The sequence below is a fragment of the Bubalus kerabau genome, chromosome 1 (assembly GCF_029407905.1).
Source record: "Bubalus kerabau isolate K-KA32 ecotype Philippines breed swamp buffalo chromosome 1, PCC_UOA_SB_1v2, whole genome shotgun sequence".
NCBI lineage: Eukaryota > Metazoa > Chordata > Mammalia > Artiodactyla > Bovidae > Bubalus > Bubalus kerabau.
In genome coordinates, this window is record NC_073624.1 from 200,275,148 (window position 1) to 200,291,156 (window position 16,009).

General features: G+C 41.1%; 1 long non-coding RNA gene across 1 annotated transcript in view; it reads right to left on the reverse strand.

The window, feature by feature from the left end:
* LOC129642116 (uncharacterized) overlaps positions 1 to 14,508 on the reverse strand; it is a 64,202-nt gene extending 49,694 nt beyond the window's left edge. The window contains exons 1-2 of the long non-coding RNA XR_008709542.1: positions 14,407 to 14,508; positions 13,124 to 13,230 (exon numbers count right to left, since the gene is read on the reverse strand). This is a non-coding gene — a long non-coding RNA (uncharacterized LOC129642116). The remainder of the gene's footprint in view (positions 1 to 13,123; positions 13,231 to 14,406) is intronic.
* Positions 14,509 to 16,009: the final 1,501 nt, after the last annotated feature.

Genomic DNA, 16,009 nt, shown 5'->3' on the forward strand with positions numbered 1-16,009 from the left:
AATACCCGTCTCTCACCACATGATAGGACAATGAGAGAAAACCCCTGTACAGACGCAGACAGTCTAAACAACACTCTCCGCCATCTTGATCTAATTTATAGAACACTGCATTCAAAAACTAGAGAATTCTACACATTTTCCCAAGTGTTCATAGAACACTGACAATGATAGACTGTATGCTGCTGCTGCTGCTGCTAAGTCGCTTCAGTCGTGTCGGACTCTATGCGACCCTATAGACGGCAGCCCACCAGGCTCCCCGGTCCCTGGGATTCTCTAGGCAAGAACACTGGAGTGGGTTGCCATTTCCTTCAGGGCCATATATAACATGTTTTTATCAAATTTAAAGGATGAACATTATACAAAGTGAATTTGCTGACCACAGTGGAAATTTGAAATCAAGATTAATAATGTATCTTAGGAAAACACTGAATATTTGGAAATTAAGTAATAGTCACAGGTTAAAGATGAAATCAGAAGAATAGTTAGAAAATATTTTGAATCAAATGACAATGAAAATACAACATATCAAAATCTGTGAGATGCTGCTAAAGCAGTGATGAGAGGAAAACATTGCTTTAAACAGTTATAATCGAAAGAAGGAAGATCTAATAGCAAAGACCAGAGTTTCACTTCAAGAAAATGAAGAGCAAAATAAACCCAAAGGAGGGAGAAGGGAAGAAATAATAATGAACAGAAATCAATGAAAGGAAAATGAACAATAGAGAAACTGCTTAGCAAACAAAAAACTGGTTCTTTGAAAAAAATCAACAAAATTGACAAAGCTCTAGCTAGACTGATCATAAAGAAAAAAAGAGAGAGAGAAAATAATGTCATCCATATGAGCAATGAAAAAGGTGTTATCAACACTGCAGATACTAAAGAACAATAATAATGCTAGGAATAACTTTATGCTAAAATAGGAATATTGAAATGAATACATTTCCCAAAAAATACAACATATCAAAATTGACTTAAGAAAAAAAATGATATAAATAGCTCTATATTTATTAAAGCAATTAACTTTGTTATCAAAACCTTCTTAAGAAGAACAAGTTCAGGCCTAGATAAATTTACCGGTGAATTCTATAAAACACTGAAGAAAGAAATACCATGCCAATCTTATTCAAATATAGTGAAAATTAGAGGAGGAGGAATCACTTCCCAACAGTTTAGTAAAGAGAGTTTGTATGTTCAATTGCTCTTTGGCAACATTGCCAATGCAATTCAATGGGAAAAAAGAATTTTTTAAAAAAAACTAACAGTGCTGAATCAAATGGATATCCACAGGGGAAAAAACAAGCATCAGTCCTCACATCATATGATACCCAACATGTAACTCCAAAAGGGCCACAGATACAAATACAATATACAAAAGGACAAACTAGAAGAAAATATCTTTGCAATATCAGGGTAGTTTTCTATCCTAGATAGAATATTGAAAGCATGACACGTGAGGGAAAAATTGATAAGTCAAAAGTCTTCAAAAATTGAAAACCTTTTCTTATTGACAGATGCCAATGAGACAACAAAAAGGCAAGTCATGGATGATGAAAGAAACTATTGGCAAACCAGATATCAGACAAAGAACATGTAACCAGAAGACATAAATCACTTGTAACTCAACTATAAAGACTAAAACCTAAAAAGAAAATGGAAAATTTGAAGAGCTACTTTACAAAAGAGGCTATACAAACATCTAATAAGGGCATGAAATGATGATCAATAATATCATTAGTCATCAAGCAAATATGACAATGAGATATAACTATATATTCATTAGAATGACTAAAATTTTTTAAAAAACTGGCCATACTAAGAGTTAGTAAAAATGTGGCAAAACTAGAACTCTTATAGTACTGCTGCCAAGCACAAAAATGGTGTAATTACAGGGAGAAAAAAGGAGCTACAAAGAGTGATCCCTAGCCACCTGTTCTCATTCACAGTGAAGCCACTTAAAATAGTCTATATCTGCTTTCCAAACTCTCTGGTGAAATATAAACATCTTATATATGTTGTTTATAAGGCACTCATTATATGGTATTCTGTCTTAGCTTGAATGGACTAAGAGAGAAATTGGTAGCAAAAGTTAGGTGTTGCTATAACAAAGGCCCAAAACTCATTGGAAAAGACCCTGATGCTGGGCAAGACTGAAGATGGGAGGAGAAGTGGGCAACAGAGGATGCGATGGTTGGATGGCATCACCAACTTGATATACATGAGTCTGAGCAAGCTCTAAGAGTTGGTGATGGACAGGGCAGCCTGGCGTGCTAAAGTCCATGGGGTCGCAAAGAGTCAGACACAACTGAGTGACTAAACTTAAAAGTATAGAAGTAGTTTTAGAACTTGGTAATGAGTGAAGGCTGGAAGAGTTTTGAGGTGCTTGCTAGAAAAGTCTTACATTGCTATGAACAGACCATTAAGGGTGATTCTGGTAAAAGCTGTTCTGGGAAGGGTGATTCAGGAGAGGAGAGCCTCATTTTTCTTAGAGAATACCTGAGTAATCCTGACCAGGACACTGGTAGAAATGTGAACCATAAAGGTCATTCTGATGAGGTCTCAGACAGAAATGAAGAGCTTGCTACTAAAAACTGGAGAAAAGGTAATCCTTGTAATAAAGTGTCTAATACCTTGACTGAACTGTGCTCCTGTTCTGGTGTTTCGTGGAAGGTAGAATTTGCAAACCATGAAATGGAATATTTAGCTGAAGCAATTTCTAAGCAGAGCACTGAAGATGAGGCTTGGATCCTTCTGAATGCCCATAGGACAATGTGAGAAGAGAGAAATGACTTGAAGATGGAATTGTCCTGCCAAAAGGAAGCAGAACTTAGAGAATGGACACATTCTCAGCCTACCCATATTGCAAAAATTGAAAAAGTGTGTTCGGGAGAGAGCACTAAGGGTGTGGTCAAGCATCTCTTTGATAAGGAGATTGGTGTGTATTTGCACCATGGATTTCATCAGCAACCTCGGCAGGAAAGCTACCAGTTTGAGCTGAGGAGGAAGGAGAGGAAGGATGAAGGAAGATCAGATGGCCGGACTTCTGGAATTTTACAGGATGAAACACTAGAAATATTTGATCATGAATGTGCATTGTTCTTCGAGACAAGGGAATAATAATCCTGAAGACAATTCAGAGATCAACAGGGTCACCCTCTTGGTTTCAAAAGGAGACTATCACCTCACTTTTGAAAGGACAGATAGCCTCTGCTCAAAGCCCTGGGAATGGGGTTTCCCAGAGCAACCTGGGGGTCCCACCCAGCCCTGGCAAAGCTTCAGGGGCAAGATCATCCCCCACACCCCCACAGCGGGGCTACGAGATGGAACTTCTGCCCTAGTGTCTGGAAGGTGAGACCTTTGTTCCACCTAGACCTGGAGGGCAGAACATCAAGCCAAAGAGGATTGTACTCAAGCCTTAGATCTCATGGAACATGTCTTAGAGTTTGGACTTATTTGGGGCCTTTTACCCCTTTTTGTCTTTCCTATTTCTCCCCTTTGAGATGGAAGCATCTGTTTACTCTGACCTTCTTGTGGTGCCTGTCAGGCCACACGTGTTCCTACCATAGGCCCTTTGCAATCGCTGCCCCTACTGTGTCAATAGTCTCCATCCCCAGGCCCTGGAAAGGAACGCAATCACTTCTCAATTTTATGCTCAAATATCTCACAAGACACTTCCCTGATGACCTTGTCTAAATAGAACTCCCAACACGCTCATCATTCTTAGTCTCCTATTCTGTCTTGTTCTTCTTCAAATAAAAATGTTTATTTTATTCCCCCTTCCACTCTATCAATGAAAGACCCAGGAGTTCCAGGATTTTATGTTTCCCATTTACTGTTATGGTCTCAGTGCCTGGAACACGGTAGGTACTCAATAAACACTTGCTCTCTGCTGGTTTATTTATTTCAGCACTAGTTGTTTTCTAATGAGAATTGTGTGGTTCACTCTAATTCTCAATGTTTGCTATCCCCTCCTACTTCTCCATCTTCCCTGCGGGATTCAGGCATGGCTGCGGCACCCTCCCTGGACAGAAGCTCTAAGAGCCTGCACACAGCTCAGCGTGCCTTCTTTGCTGCTCCACCACAATCACCAGTGATGTTCTAGACAGAGGCGGCTCTGTCAGCCTGAGCCCCAGAGAAAATGCTGTGGAGCAAAGCCACCATCGATCATGTGGATCTGTGGCATGTATAGTAAATAAACTTTGCTATATTAAGCCACTGAGATTTGGGGGCTGTTCGTTTCTACAGTATAACCTAATTTATCCTGACTGGTACAGACACCTATGCAACCATAGGGCCCAAGAGGATCTAAAACATATTTGACAAATTGTGTAAGCTTGCCCAAGTTGGCTCTTCCTGAACAACTAGTGTTTTGCCATCACAACATTTTCTTTAAAAAGAGAGAGTCAAACAAAGAAAAGCACTGGGACATTTAGTTTGGCATCATCAGAAGTTATTTTCTTTCTTCACGCTTTCATGAAAAAGCATTACAGGAAAAAGCGAAGTAGCTTATGGATTTAAAAACTGTTTCCCACACATGGCATAACTTAAAATTGAATAAGAAACTTATAAATAAAACTGATTCTAAAGCTTTGCTTCAGGCCAATTGAATAAGTATCCCTGGGACTGGTGTCTTCAACTCTGTATTATTTTTAAAGTTATCTAACTGACGATGATGTAGCTAGTCCAAAAACCAGTTCTCAGGGTAAATGTCTCTATACTTACAACCCTAGGACATACAGGGAAATGTACAGATCAGCAAGAGTCCCTAGTCTATCCAACTTAAAAACACAACCACGGGGAAGGAGATGACAACCCACTCCAGTATTCTTGCCTGGAGAACTTCATGGACAGAGAAGCCTGGCGGGCTACAGTCTATACAGTCCATGGGGTCACAAAGAGTCAGACACGACTGAGCGACTAACACACTTGAAACTATATGACATCTGAATTTGTTTTAAAAGAACCAAGCAAGAGAACAGAACAAGTGGAGGTGAAGAAAAGACTGACCATAAATTGATAACTGTTGCATCTGAATAGGGGTTCAAAGGAATTCACTATACTATTCTCTCAACTTTCTCATGTTTGAAATTTCTATAATAAATTTTTAATGTTTAGAAAAAGGAAAAAATCCAGCATCTTGCAGATGAATGGATAAAGATGTGGTACATATATACAATGAAATGTTACTAAGCCATTAAAAAGAATGAAATAATGCCATTTGTAGCAACATGGATGGATTTAGAGATTGTTATGCTGAGTGAAGTAAGCCAAACAGAAAAGGAGAAATGTCGTATGACAGCCCTTATATGCAGAATCTAAAAAGAAGTGATACAAATAAACTTATTTACAAAACAGAAAAGACTTAGAGAATGAATTTATGGTTACAGCGGGAGAAGGATGAAGGAAAGAGACAGTTAGGGAGTGTGGGATGGACATGTACACTCTGCTATATTTAAAATGGATAACCAACAAGGTACTACTGTAGAGCACAGGGAACTCTGCTCAATGTTATGTGGCAGCCTGGATTGGAGGGGCGTTTGGGGGAGAATGGATACATGTATATGTGTTGCTGAGTCCCTTCCCTGTTCACCTGAAACTGTAACAATATTGTTTGTTAATTGGCTACACTCCAATATAAAATTAAAAGCTTAAACACACACACACACACACACACACACCCCCCCCAAGATATGGCTTCTATAATCCCTCATTGAATTGCTATGCTTCAAATTGTCAGTGGGAATTTCTGGAAGATAACTTTCTAAAGAGGAAAATATTTGTTTTAGCTTCAGTGGTCATTAAATGGAAATGGCTTACACTGAGCTAAATTCTCAAGACAGCGTCACTTAGATTGTCTCATAGAAGTAGACAGAACTAAGAATTCCATTTATAAACTCACTACAATTGTTTTCTATTTAGATATTGTAAGATTGACTTGGATCTAGCAGGAGAATTTCATTTATGAATACAGTATGAGTTTGTTTCTTCTATTATTTTATAAGCTATAATTCAGATAAAATAGAACCAGTTACCAAGAGTCTTTCAGGAAACACCAAAATGTTACTGTTAGATGCCAGAAACTTCCAGAGTCAGATGTGAAGAAATAAATTGAACTCCATGTGGATATTTCCATGTTGGTATTTCCAAACACAGGCAATATAATGAGATCTTGAATCTTACACAAAAAGGCTTTTTACCCCCATCCATACCTCATCCCAGGAGTCCCTCCTCCTCACAGGGATGAAGAAATGAAAGAAAGGGTTGCAGCTTTTGAACTTTTGTTTGATGGCAGGGTTGTGCTAAGTCAATTCAGTCAGTGTCCGACTCTGTGATCCCCTGGACTGTAGCCCACCAGGCTCCTCTGTCCATGGGGATTCTCTAGGCAAAATGCTGGAATGGGTTGCCATTCCCCTCTCCAGGAGATCTTCCTGACTCAGGGATCAAACCCACGTCTCTTAGGTCTCACTGCATTGGCAGGCAGGTTCTTTACCACTAGTGCCATGGGGTTGAAGTTCTCATAAAATTAAAACATTGAAGGAGAGGGCATTTGTGCTACCAATAGAGTTGGAGAAAACACACTCACTCTTCAATGCCCTGAAACGAAACAAGGAGTCTGACACCAGTTTGTAATGTATTTGCTTTTGGGAGCAAGGGGCAATCGCACTAAACAATCCCTGTCCAAAATGAGCTGGGTAGTGCAGTGAAGGTCACTAAGCCAGAAGCAATATCTGGGAGCCATGTGGTTTGCTGGATTCAAGGATCATCTCTGCCTGCTATGGCAGAAACTCAGCCTCATCCAGGTATCCAGGCATCATTCAGGGAAAACAGAAATAAACAACTGCCATTGCTGACAGACGAAGAGAACTGGTCTACCACATCTTGGCTTCTTTGCCTTCATGTTTAGCAATGCAAACACAAATGAGCTTTTTCTTTCCCACGAAGTAACTAATTAGTAGGTAAGTTATTTCAAGTCCTAGTATTACTACAAAGAAAAATAAATTCCTTTCTGGCACCACCTTAAAAGAAAAATTTCAATGGGATTACATTCCTTTAATCTATATGAACATAATAATACCTTCTTTTTTTAACCATTCCTCAGCCAAATCCCTATCACATGCTTTCTTCATTCCCACTTAAAAATAGCTTTTATATCTTGGATTTTATGATTTAACCTTGCCAAGACTAGGCAAAAGTATAGACTTTGGTCAATTATCTGCATTATTTGGCATAAGTTACAAATTAAAACACAATGTTTGAATTATTCTGAAAACTGGGGAGATAAATATAAATCACATGCATGCAAAGAGAAAGAGACAGAGACAGACAGATATGAAACACACACTATTCCATATAGCCCCAGAGTGTTGGGTGATCCTGCCATTGTGTAATTTTTCTGCTCAAATCAACCTGTGAATTGAATGAAGGTGAGCATTGCCTAGAACCTTGTGAAAGTTTCTGCTTTTCCAAAATTTTAATTGAAAATGTTTCTAACTAAGAATTCTTTTGTATGTGTCTCCCTTCTCCTCATAATTTCAAAAAACTTATTTTAAAATTTAACAGATTAGGTGCTTATCATCACAGGCTGTAGTCACCTATGCATGTAGGCATGCTCAGTCGCTTAGTCGTGTCTCTTTCTGACCCTGTGGACTATAGCCAACCCGGCTCCTCTGTCCTTGGGATTTTCCAGGCAAGAATACTGGAGGGGGTTGCCATTTCCTACTCCAGGGCAACTTCCCAGCCCAGGAACCAAACTTGTATCTCCTGCATTGGTAGGTGGGTTCTTTACCACTGAGCCACCTGGGAAGCAAACATTTCTGGGTAAAGTGAAAAAGTTCTTTCAGGTCTTTGGTCTGCCTATCGGTTTGAGACGTGAAATGTGCCTTTTTGGTCTCATGCTCCCTTCAGCTTCTAATTTCCACATAATTGTCAGCAAATTTTGAGTTATCTTCCAAGATTGTCAATAGAGCAACATCTTTCTTAAAATAAATCATGGAACCTATCCCAAATTCACTTTATCCAGGGGGAAATGTTACTTTATTTGTGTAAAATTTTAAAGAATATATACATTTTAGTTCTTATTTCTTATTTATCTGTAAGTTCCAGCACAAAAAAAAAGAAAAAAAGATCTCAATTGTTTAAAAAATTTGTACTTTTGTAGCAGTTATTTGCTAATCTATACTACATTTGAAATTTGAGAGAACAAAAAAGATCTTTATTAAATCCTTTATTGTACTTTATAGTTCTTCAGTGTTTATTTCATTTATGATACTTATTATTTATCAAATAATTTTATGTAAATATTTGTAATACTTTACTTCTCATTAACCTACAAGTTCCAAGAAGGCAGGAGAGTTTGCCTGTCTTATTTGCCTCTGTGAAATGTAAGTTAATGCATAAATTTATTTGAATAAATGGATGTGTCTGAATAACTGAGCCATCTACACAGTAGGGACAGAGATAGTGTTTGCATTTTAGCTAATCACAAACTGTCCAGGCCATTTTCAGGAAGTCAATCCTTAGTGCATAGATCAAAGATCTGATAATATTTAGAAAATGGTCTGAGAGCTAAATGCTCTTTTGTCACTTCGTAAAATGCTGCCAAAATACTGAAGGAGAATAGTGATTGAGTGACGCTATGTCGCACGTACAAAGCATGAGTCTCTGAGAATTTGAGGAAGCAGGGAGACACTGAGCAGTTTGGTGTGGTGCCATAGTGGTTAGCACACTGGAATGCTTGTCAGAATACCGTATGCCATCACCTACATGCGGAATCTAAAACGCAAAGCAAACTAGCAAGTATGACAGACAGAAGCAGACTCACGATACAGAGAACAAAGCACTGGGGACCAGTGGGGGGGGGGTGGGCAACGTATGGGTAGAGGGAAGCATAAACTACTGGGTGTAAGACAAGCTCAAGGATGCGTTATACAACACAGGGAATATAGCCAACATTGTGGAAGCACTGTAAAGGGAAAGTAACCTTTAAAATTGTACAAAAATAAATAAATAATTAAAAATTTTTAAAGAATCCTTATCAGAAGTTTTGTATGTCAGTAAATCTCTCAGAACCATTTTAAATTTCTAACTATGTAACAAGAACTGGGAAAAGGACTGAGATTTTAGCTTATATACAGATGAATTAGTTTGCAGTTTCATGTGTTTAGTCGCTCAGTCATGTCCGACTCTTAGCGACCCCACCGACTGCAGCCCACCAGGCTTCTCTGTCTATGGGGATTCTCCAGGCAAGAATACTGGAGTGGGTTGCCCTCAAGGGGATTTTCCCAACCTAGGGATCAAACCCAGGTCTCCCACATTCGAAGTGGATTTTTAACCATCTGCGCTACTAGAGAAGCCCAGTTTCATAGAGGACCCCTGGATCAGAGACACAGAACAGTTTGTTATACACAGCAAGAGCAGTAACACTTCTATGCTAGTCACTGAACCCTGGGGCACTGGGAGGAAAACCATACTAAACCCATGCAGGAAATAGTTGCACCCCAGGAGGGGAGCCCCGAGCTTAGGGAACCTGAATCTTTTATGACGGGCAGGGAGCAGGGAGATGCTGTTTCCCAAGGCTGTCCACTGGTACACATCCTCAGAAAACAGCCAAGAAGAAAGAACAGTCAGTATGTCCATTTTAAGATGTGCATGCGACACTCATGGACAATTGTCAACTAACACCGTGCCTCTGAAAGATTTCCCCCCACCGCTGGGCCTTCAGTATATTAATAAATATACAGGGATGGGCGCAAAGATACATACAAAAATATCCTCTATATGGCTCTCTCTCTCTCTCTCACACACACACACATACACACACACACACACACACACTACTGTCAGAAGGTGGAACAAAACGAGTGAAGGTCTTCAAAACCACATGGTCAACTAAGAAAGAGGGCAGGAGACAAGCACCCAATCTATCAACTGGCTTTAGGGTATCAGACGTGAGTCACAAGTTGATGCAGAGAACAGAGACAAGGAAAAACTCCAATAAGCTATTCTGCTCTCCTGTCAGAATCTATTGTCTTGGGTGCAAGTTACATCATTTCTCCTTATTTTATTATTACGTAGAGTTTATGAAAGCCAGACTAGCCCTTTAAAGGCTATTTTAGCTCCACTTAACACACAGCTGCTTTATTATCCTCAAAGGCCAGAAGAGACCCAAGGATGAGAGTTCAGATATTCCAGGAGTTGCCAGGGTGAAAGAAAAAGAAGAAAAGCCATTTGTCACCTGTCACACAAGGACCTGGCACTATTGACATAGAAATCCTGTGAATCTGGCCTATTCCTGCTCCTGCTGGAGCATTTAGGTTAAAAATGAACAGGATTTCCAAGGTTTGGAATTGGAGGAAGCCTTAGTCGTGCAGGACAATATGTTTGTTCTGTAAAAAAAAAAAAAAAAAAAATTGCCTGCTTTTGTTCTTTAGAGCGTCCTTCAAGCCCTCAGGGCACGCAGATAGTAAGTGTAAAGGTTTTTTCAAGGATAATAAAAAGCTTTTGAGAATTTATAAACTGTTTCATCTGTCAGAAACTATTTATGCAGAACTTGGCACATAGAGTGAATTACTCTTATTAAACAAAAATTGAGAAAATTGCTTAAGTCTCACCAGAAGGTACCTGTAGTCCATCAGAAGCTAAGGCACTCCATAAGCTATAAACTTAAGAGAAGAGAAATTACATGTCTCTGTGGATGTCTGTGGTGAGATGAATGACTCCACAGAGAATGTATCCCAGCTTTATTCCTCAAGCTGCTTGCTGCGTTGGCTGATTTGTCCATTCTCATACCCCAGGGAGGGTGTTTGCAAGGACCACATCCCAAGGGCAGGTGCCCTTTCCATTTCTCAAGTTGCCTCTCTGTCTATACACAGTATGTACGCTGTCACAGAGCAGGAGCAATCCTATTCAAGCATCATGACAGAGTGCAAGGCCCTATGCAGAGTGCCCTCCACGAATTATCAACTTCTAGCAACAATCCCATGAAGTCCTGTTATTAACTTCATTGTACAGATGGAGGGATGGAGGCTAGAGGAGAGGGAGGATAGAGGATTGAGGATGGAGAGATTAAAGAACTAGCCGAATCCCATAGCTGTGGTGCTAGATCTGAGATGGCACCTCAGGCAGCCTGCCTTCGGGACAGACTTGTCCTCTCCCTAACGCCACAGACACCTCTGCTTCCAGAAGTCACAGGATCACGGGTCCAGCTGGTGATTCCATGGACACATGTGGGAATCTGACTGAGCAGTCATTTCTCACAGTGGCCACTCAGTCCAGACTTAGCTCTCCTCATTTACCTAATTCCAAGTTCCAGTCCTTTCCTCAACCCTTTGTCTCTTTTACCTTTTCCCTCCTCTTTCTGACTTCAGAAGGCCTTAACGGTTCTGATTTTTCATCAGTTTGCCAAATACATTCCCATGAAGTGCTTGGCCCAGGTAGAGGCTTGAGAAATGTTTGTTGAGGAAGATTAGAAAGCAGGTAATTCCCATTCTACTGGGCTCATTAGCATCAAAACCACTCATTGTACATGTCCTGCCTCAGGATGTCCCATCTTTGTTCTTTCATTCAAATCCATAAGTCCTCACATTTTTACCTTCCAACATCTGCTCCATCCATCTAGGATGATCAGGACAGGATGTCAAACTCACTTGAGCTAATGGCCCTGTTATACAAACATTTTACAAGTTTTTTTTTACCCCCCAAGTTCTTATTTAAATATTCCATCAACACTTCTAGAACTTCTCCAATCAAAATAATAGTTTTCCAAGACTCCATTGATACCACGTATTAGAGCTGCACATGGTTTCTGTGAAATGAGCATCATTCTAGTAGCGATCAGAATAGAGAAAAATGTACACAATCACTAAATGTTACATAACTTGTGTCTGAAAATGTTACCACATCAAACAATTAACGATATTCATTTATCACTATTTTCCATAGCTTTTTAAGTGGACTTAGCTCCTCTTGGCTGTCTGCCCTGGCTTCTCTCTCTGTCCTGACAGAATACTCCTATGAGCTCTTTTTTTTTCAATCCTATCACCAGTGCTACTGCAGAACGTTAAGGTCTGAGCGGTAAGAATGAGGCAGCTGGGGTCAGCTTTCTCACATAAGGATGCTGTCTACCTTTCAGTTGCTCACTCCCTCACAATCCCAATTCTATATTGAGAAAGGTCACAATATGCTGACATTTCTTCAAGAAACTGAGAATTCACCTTTAACTTTGGCTCTTTCTCACACTCACTCTAGTCACGTAATCCTACTTCAAGTGGACCTAAGGAAGGAATTCCACTCCCTTTTATTCAGTCTTGGAGCTCAGAGTCCTAAATGAACTTCAAAATTCTAGACAAATACCAAGGAAATATTCTGGGGTCTAGACAATGGAATTTCACTGAAGGGTTGCATAGACCGTGGAGCAGAATCTGTCCAAGTGAATTCTGCCTTTGCAAACACAGGATCTTCTCCTCCACCAACCCTCCATCTCATCACCAGCCAAATCCTTCCTAGATGTTCATCCCCCTCTTCAGACGTCATTAGAGACTCTTCATCAACTCCAACAAGTTTAAGCTCTTCCTGGCTTGTGGGACACTCCATCACTTTGTGCTACCCTTATAACATGTCCCTGAGCAGATTTTTGAGGTGGAGATCTGCAGGCAGGAAATATAGGGCCTATTTTGGTAAGTGATACCCATAGGGAAGGAGGGAATGCAAGATTGGGCAGAGAGAGAGACGCCAGGCTGTGATACAGTCACAAGAGAGGAATTTGTATCCCACTGGAGGCCTGGAGCCGGGACGCCCTGCAGAAACCTTCATTGCGGCCATAAGGCCCAGCCTTTGCATCAATAAATGACTGGACACACACTGTGCTGGGAAAGAGAATGCGACCTTGTCCCTCAGCTCTCCTCTGAGGGCTCTCAGCTGAGAGACATCATCCATCAACAGTCCCAGCATCGAGAGGAATGAGCGGCAAGTCCGGAGTAGGGGTCTGAGGGCCTATTATGGCATCTACCATCCATGGTTTTTCTTTCTCCTCTCCATGCCCATTTTTCTCCCAGATCAGCTCTGTCTCATCAACATCTGTAGTCTCATGTGCAGAACCCTAGGTTTTTCCTCCCAATAAGCCACTAACCTCTGTTTCACGCATCTGAGTCTCTCTTTCTCTCCTGAGATATTATCTCTTCTTCAGGTCCCAGTTGTTTGCTGCTCTTGCCGAGCACTCTGCTGAACTTCTTCCACCTGTGGCATAGATTAGCACTTAAATAGTGTCTTCAAGGGAACATTACTCAGTCATGAAAAGGAACACATTTGACCAGTTCTAACGAGGTGGATGAACCTAGAGCCTATTATACAGAGTGAAGTAAGTCAGAAAGAGAAAGACAAATATTGTATATTAATGCATATGTATGGAATCTAGAAAGACAGTACTGCTGAACCTGTTTGCAGGGCAGCAATGGAGACACGGACATAGAGAAGATGTGTGGACGGAGTGGCGGGGAGGGGGAAAGGAGAGGGTGGGACAAACTGAGAAAGTGGCCCTGAAACATAGACTTTATCATATGTAAAATTAGATAGCCAGTGGGGATTTGCTGTATGATGCAGGGAGCTCTGTGACAACCTAGAGGGGTGGGATGGGGTGGGAAGGAGGTTCAAGAGGGAGGGGACATACGTATACCTATGGCTGATTCATGTTGATGTACAGCAGAATCCAACACAATATTGCAAAGCAATCATCCTCCAATTAAACATAAATTTCAAAATATATACCGTGTCTTTTAGTTGAAGCACCAGTGTCATTGGTTCATGTGCCTGGGGGTGAGGGGGCAGGAAGCAAGGGAAGAAAAGGTATACTTTCTCCTCACTTGGATGATGTACTCCTTGAGGGTAAATACCACAGTTTAACTTCTTATGTACTATACAACATATGAAGAGTGCTGTGCATATTGAAAATTCACAGTACCTCCACAAAAAGTATATATTTAGCACCTAATTATGTGCCAAGCAAGCAGCACTCTATGCACTGGGGTTTCGATTGTAAATAAGATAAAGGTAATCTCAAGGAGATTGCATTCTGCTTATTAAGAACTGGAGGGACTTTCCAAGTGACTCAGTGGCAAAGAATTCGCTTGTCAGTGCAGGAGACTCGGGTTTGACCCCTGGGTCGGAAAGATCTCCTGAGGAGGAAATGGCAACAACCCGCTCCAGTAGTCTTGGCTGGAGAATCCCATGAACAGAGGAGCTGGGTGGGCTACAGGCCATGGAGTCACAAGGAGTCAGCCATGACTGAGCATGCATGCTGACCTGACACTGATTAAGAACTGGAAGTCAGTTACTTATTTTAGCATTTTATCAGTCATTATCTAGAATTAATACTTGTAAAAAAACTCTAACATTAAAGTCATATGTCTTCCTTACCTAGAGAAGACATCTTGAGGCAATGAATTAACCTGGAAATGTCAGTGATAAAGCATAAATTTGTCACCCTACTGCACTCTGATGAGGATGGGGTGGCACCCCATCATGGAGCTCTGCCAGCTTGAACTCATGGCCTCCCAGTCCTCTTCAACAGGGAAAGAGACCTCTCAAGGCACTGGTTCTTTACTGCCTCATCCCTTCTGCTCTAGTTCATGAAGTATAATTAGGCACCTGGCCTTAAACTAACTGCAAGGGAGACCGAGGAGTGTAATGGAAAGAATAAATAAGCACCAAGCACTAACTGTCTCTGTCATAATAGCCAGGGTCTGTTGAGAACATTTTGTGACGGTGCTGTTCTAAGTGCTGAGAGAGTTTTATCCAATTATTCCACTGTGGAGGAGGGTCCACATCAAGAATTGTTCTCAGACCCCAGCTGGGTGTCCTGTAATTCAACCACATTCTGACACTGTCTACTTGAACAAAGCATCCGATTTCCCAGGTTAAGGGCTCAGTCCTACAAGACTGCTCCCCCCACCGCCCCCCTCCTCCAATTCAGAGGCCAATTGCAAAGCCAGATAATCACCTGTGCTCTTGTTACAGATTGGAGTTTCCAATAACCCCTTCCCTGGGTCAATTAATTTGCTGGAGCAGCTCAGGGAACTCAGAGAAACATTTTACTTACTAGATTACTAGGTTTTTTTTTTTTTTAACATCAGAATGTATACAAAACTCAGGAACAGCCAGATAGAAGAGATGCATAGGGCAAGGAGGCCGTGGAGCTGTTGCCTAGCTGCCCTAGATCTCTGGTCCAATTGTCCAACATCCCCCTACTCCTCACCTAGGCCACTTAGCAGGAGTTAACAGAAATCTCTTGAGTTAAAGCTGGAGAAGGAAATGGCAACCCACTCCAGTATTCTTGCCTGGAAAATCTCATGGATGGAGGAGCCTGGCGGACTACAGTCTGTGGGGTTGAGTTCAACACGACTCAGAAACTAACACTTTCCCTTTCCCTTTCCTTTTAAGTTAAAGGGTCTAGAGATAATAAAGGAAGCTACAAACAAACAAACAAAAAACAACAACAGATGGAAGCAGCTGGGACCTAGAGGGTGACAGATTTGACCTCCAACAGTCTCATTATACACTGATTTCACTATATTAGCATATTAAATGACACACCATCGGCCACAACCAGACATTAAAGGCCAAAGGTCTTCCCTTGTGGCTCATTTGGTAAAGAATCTGCCTTCAATGTTGACAAGTAGTTACTTGAAAATAAAGATATATAATGAATTCGCATTCTTTGTGCTTCCTAGTTTGACGGCTAGTGTGTGATGACAAGCCCTGGTGGCTCAGGTGGTAAAGAATGCGATGTGGGAGAGCCAGGTTCCATCCCTGGGTCAGGAAGATCCCCTGGAGAAGGGAGTGGCAACCCATTCCAGTATTCTGGCCTGGAGAATCCCATGGACTGTCCGTGGGGTCATAAAGAGTCAGACACGACTGAGTGACTTTCACTTTCACTTTAAGGGCCAAAAACCAATAAACAGAGGGTGGCACCCTACTCCCTGGGAAAAAGCTATTCCTTCCCTAGTTGACTAGTGCATAT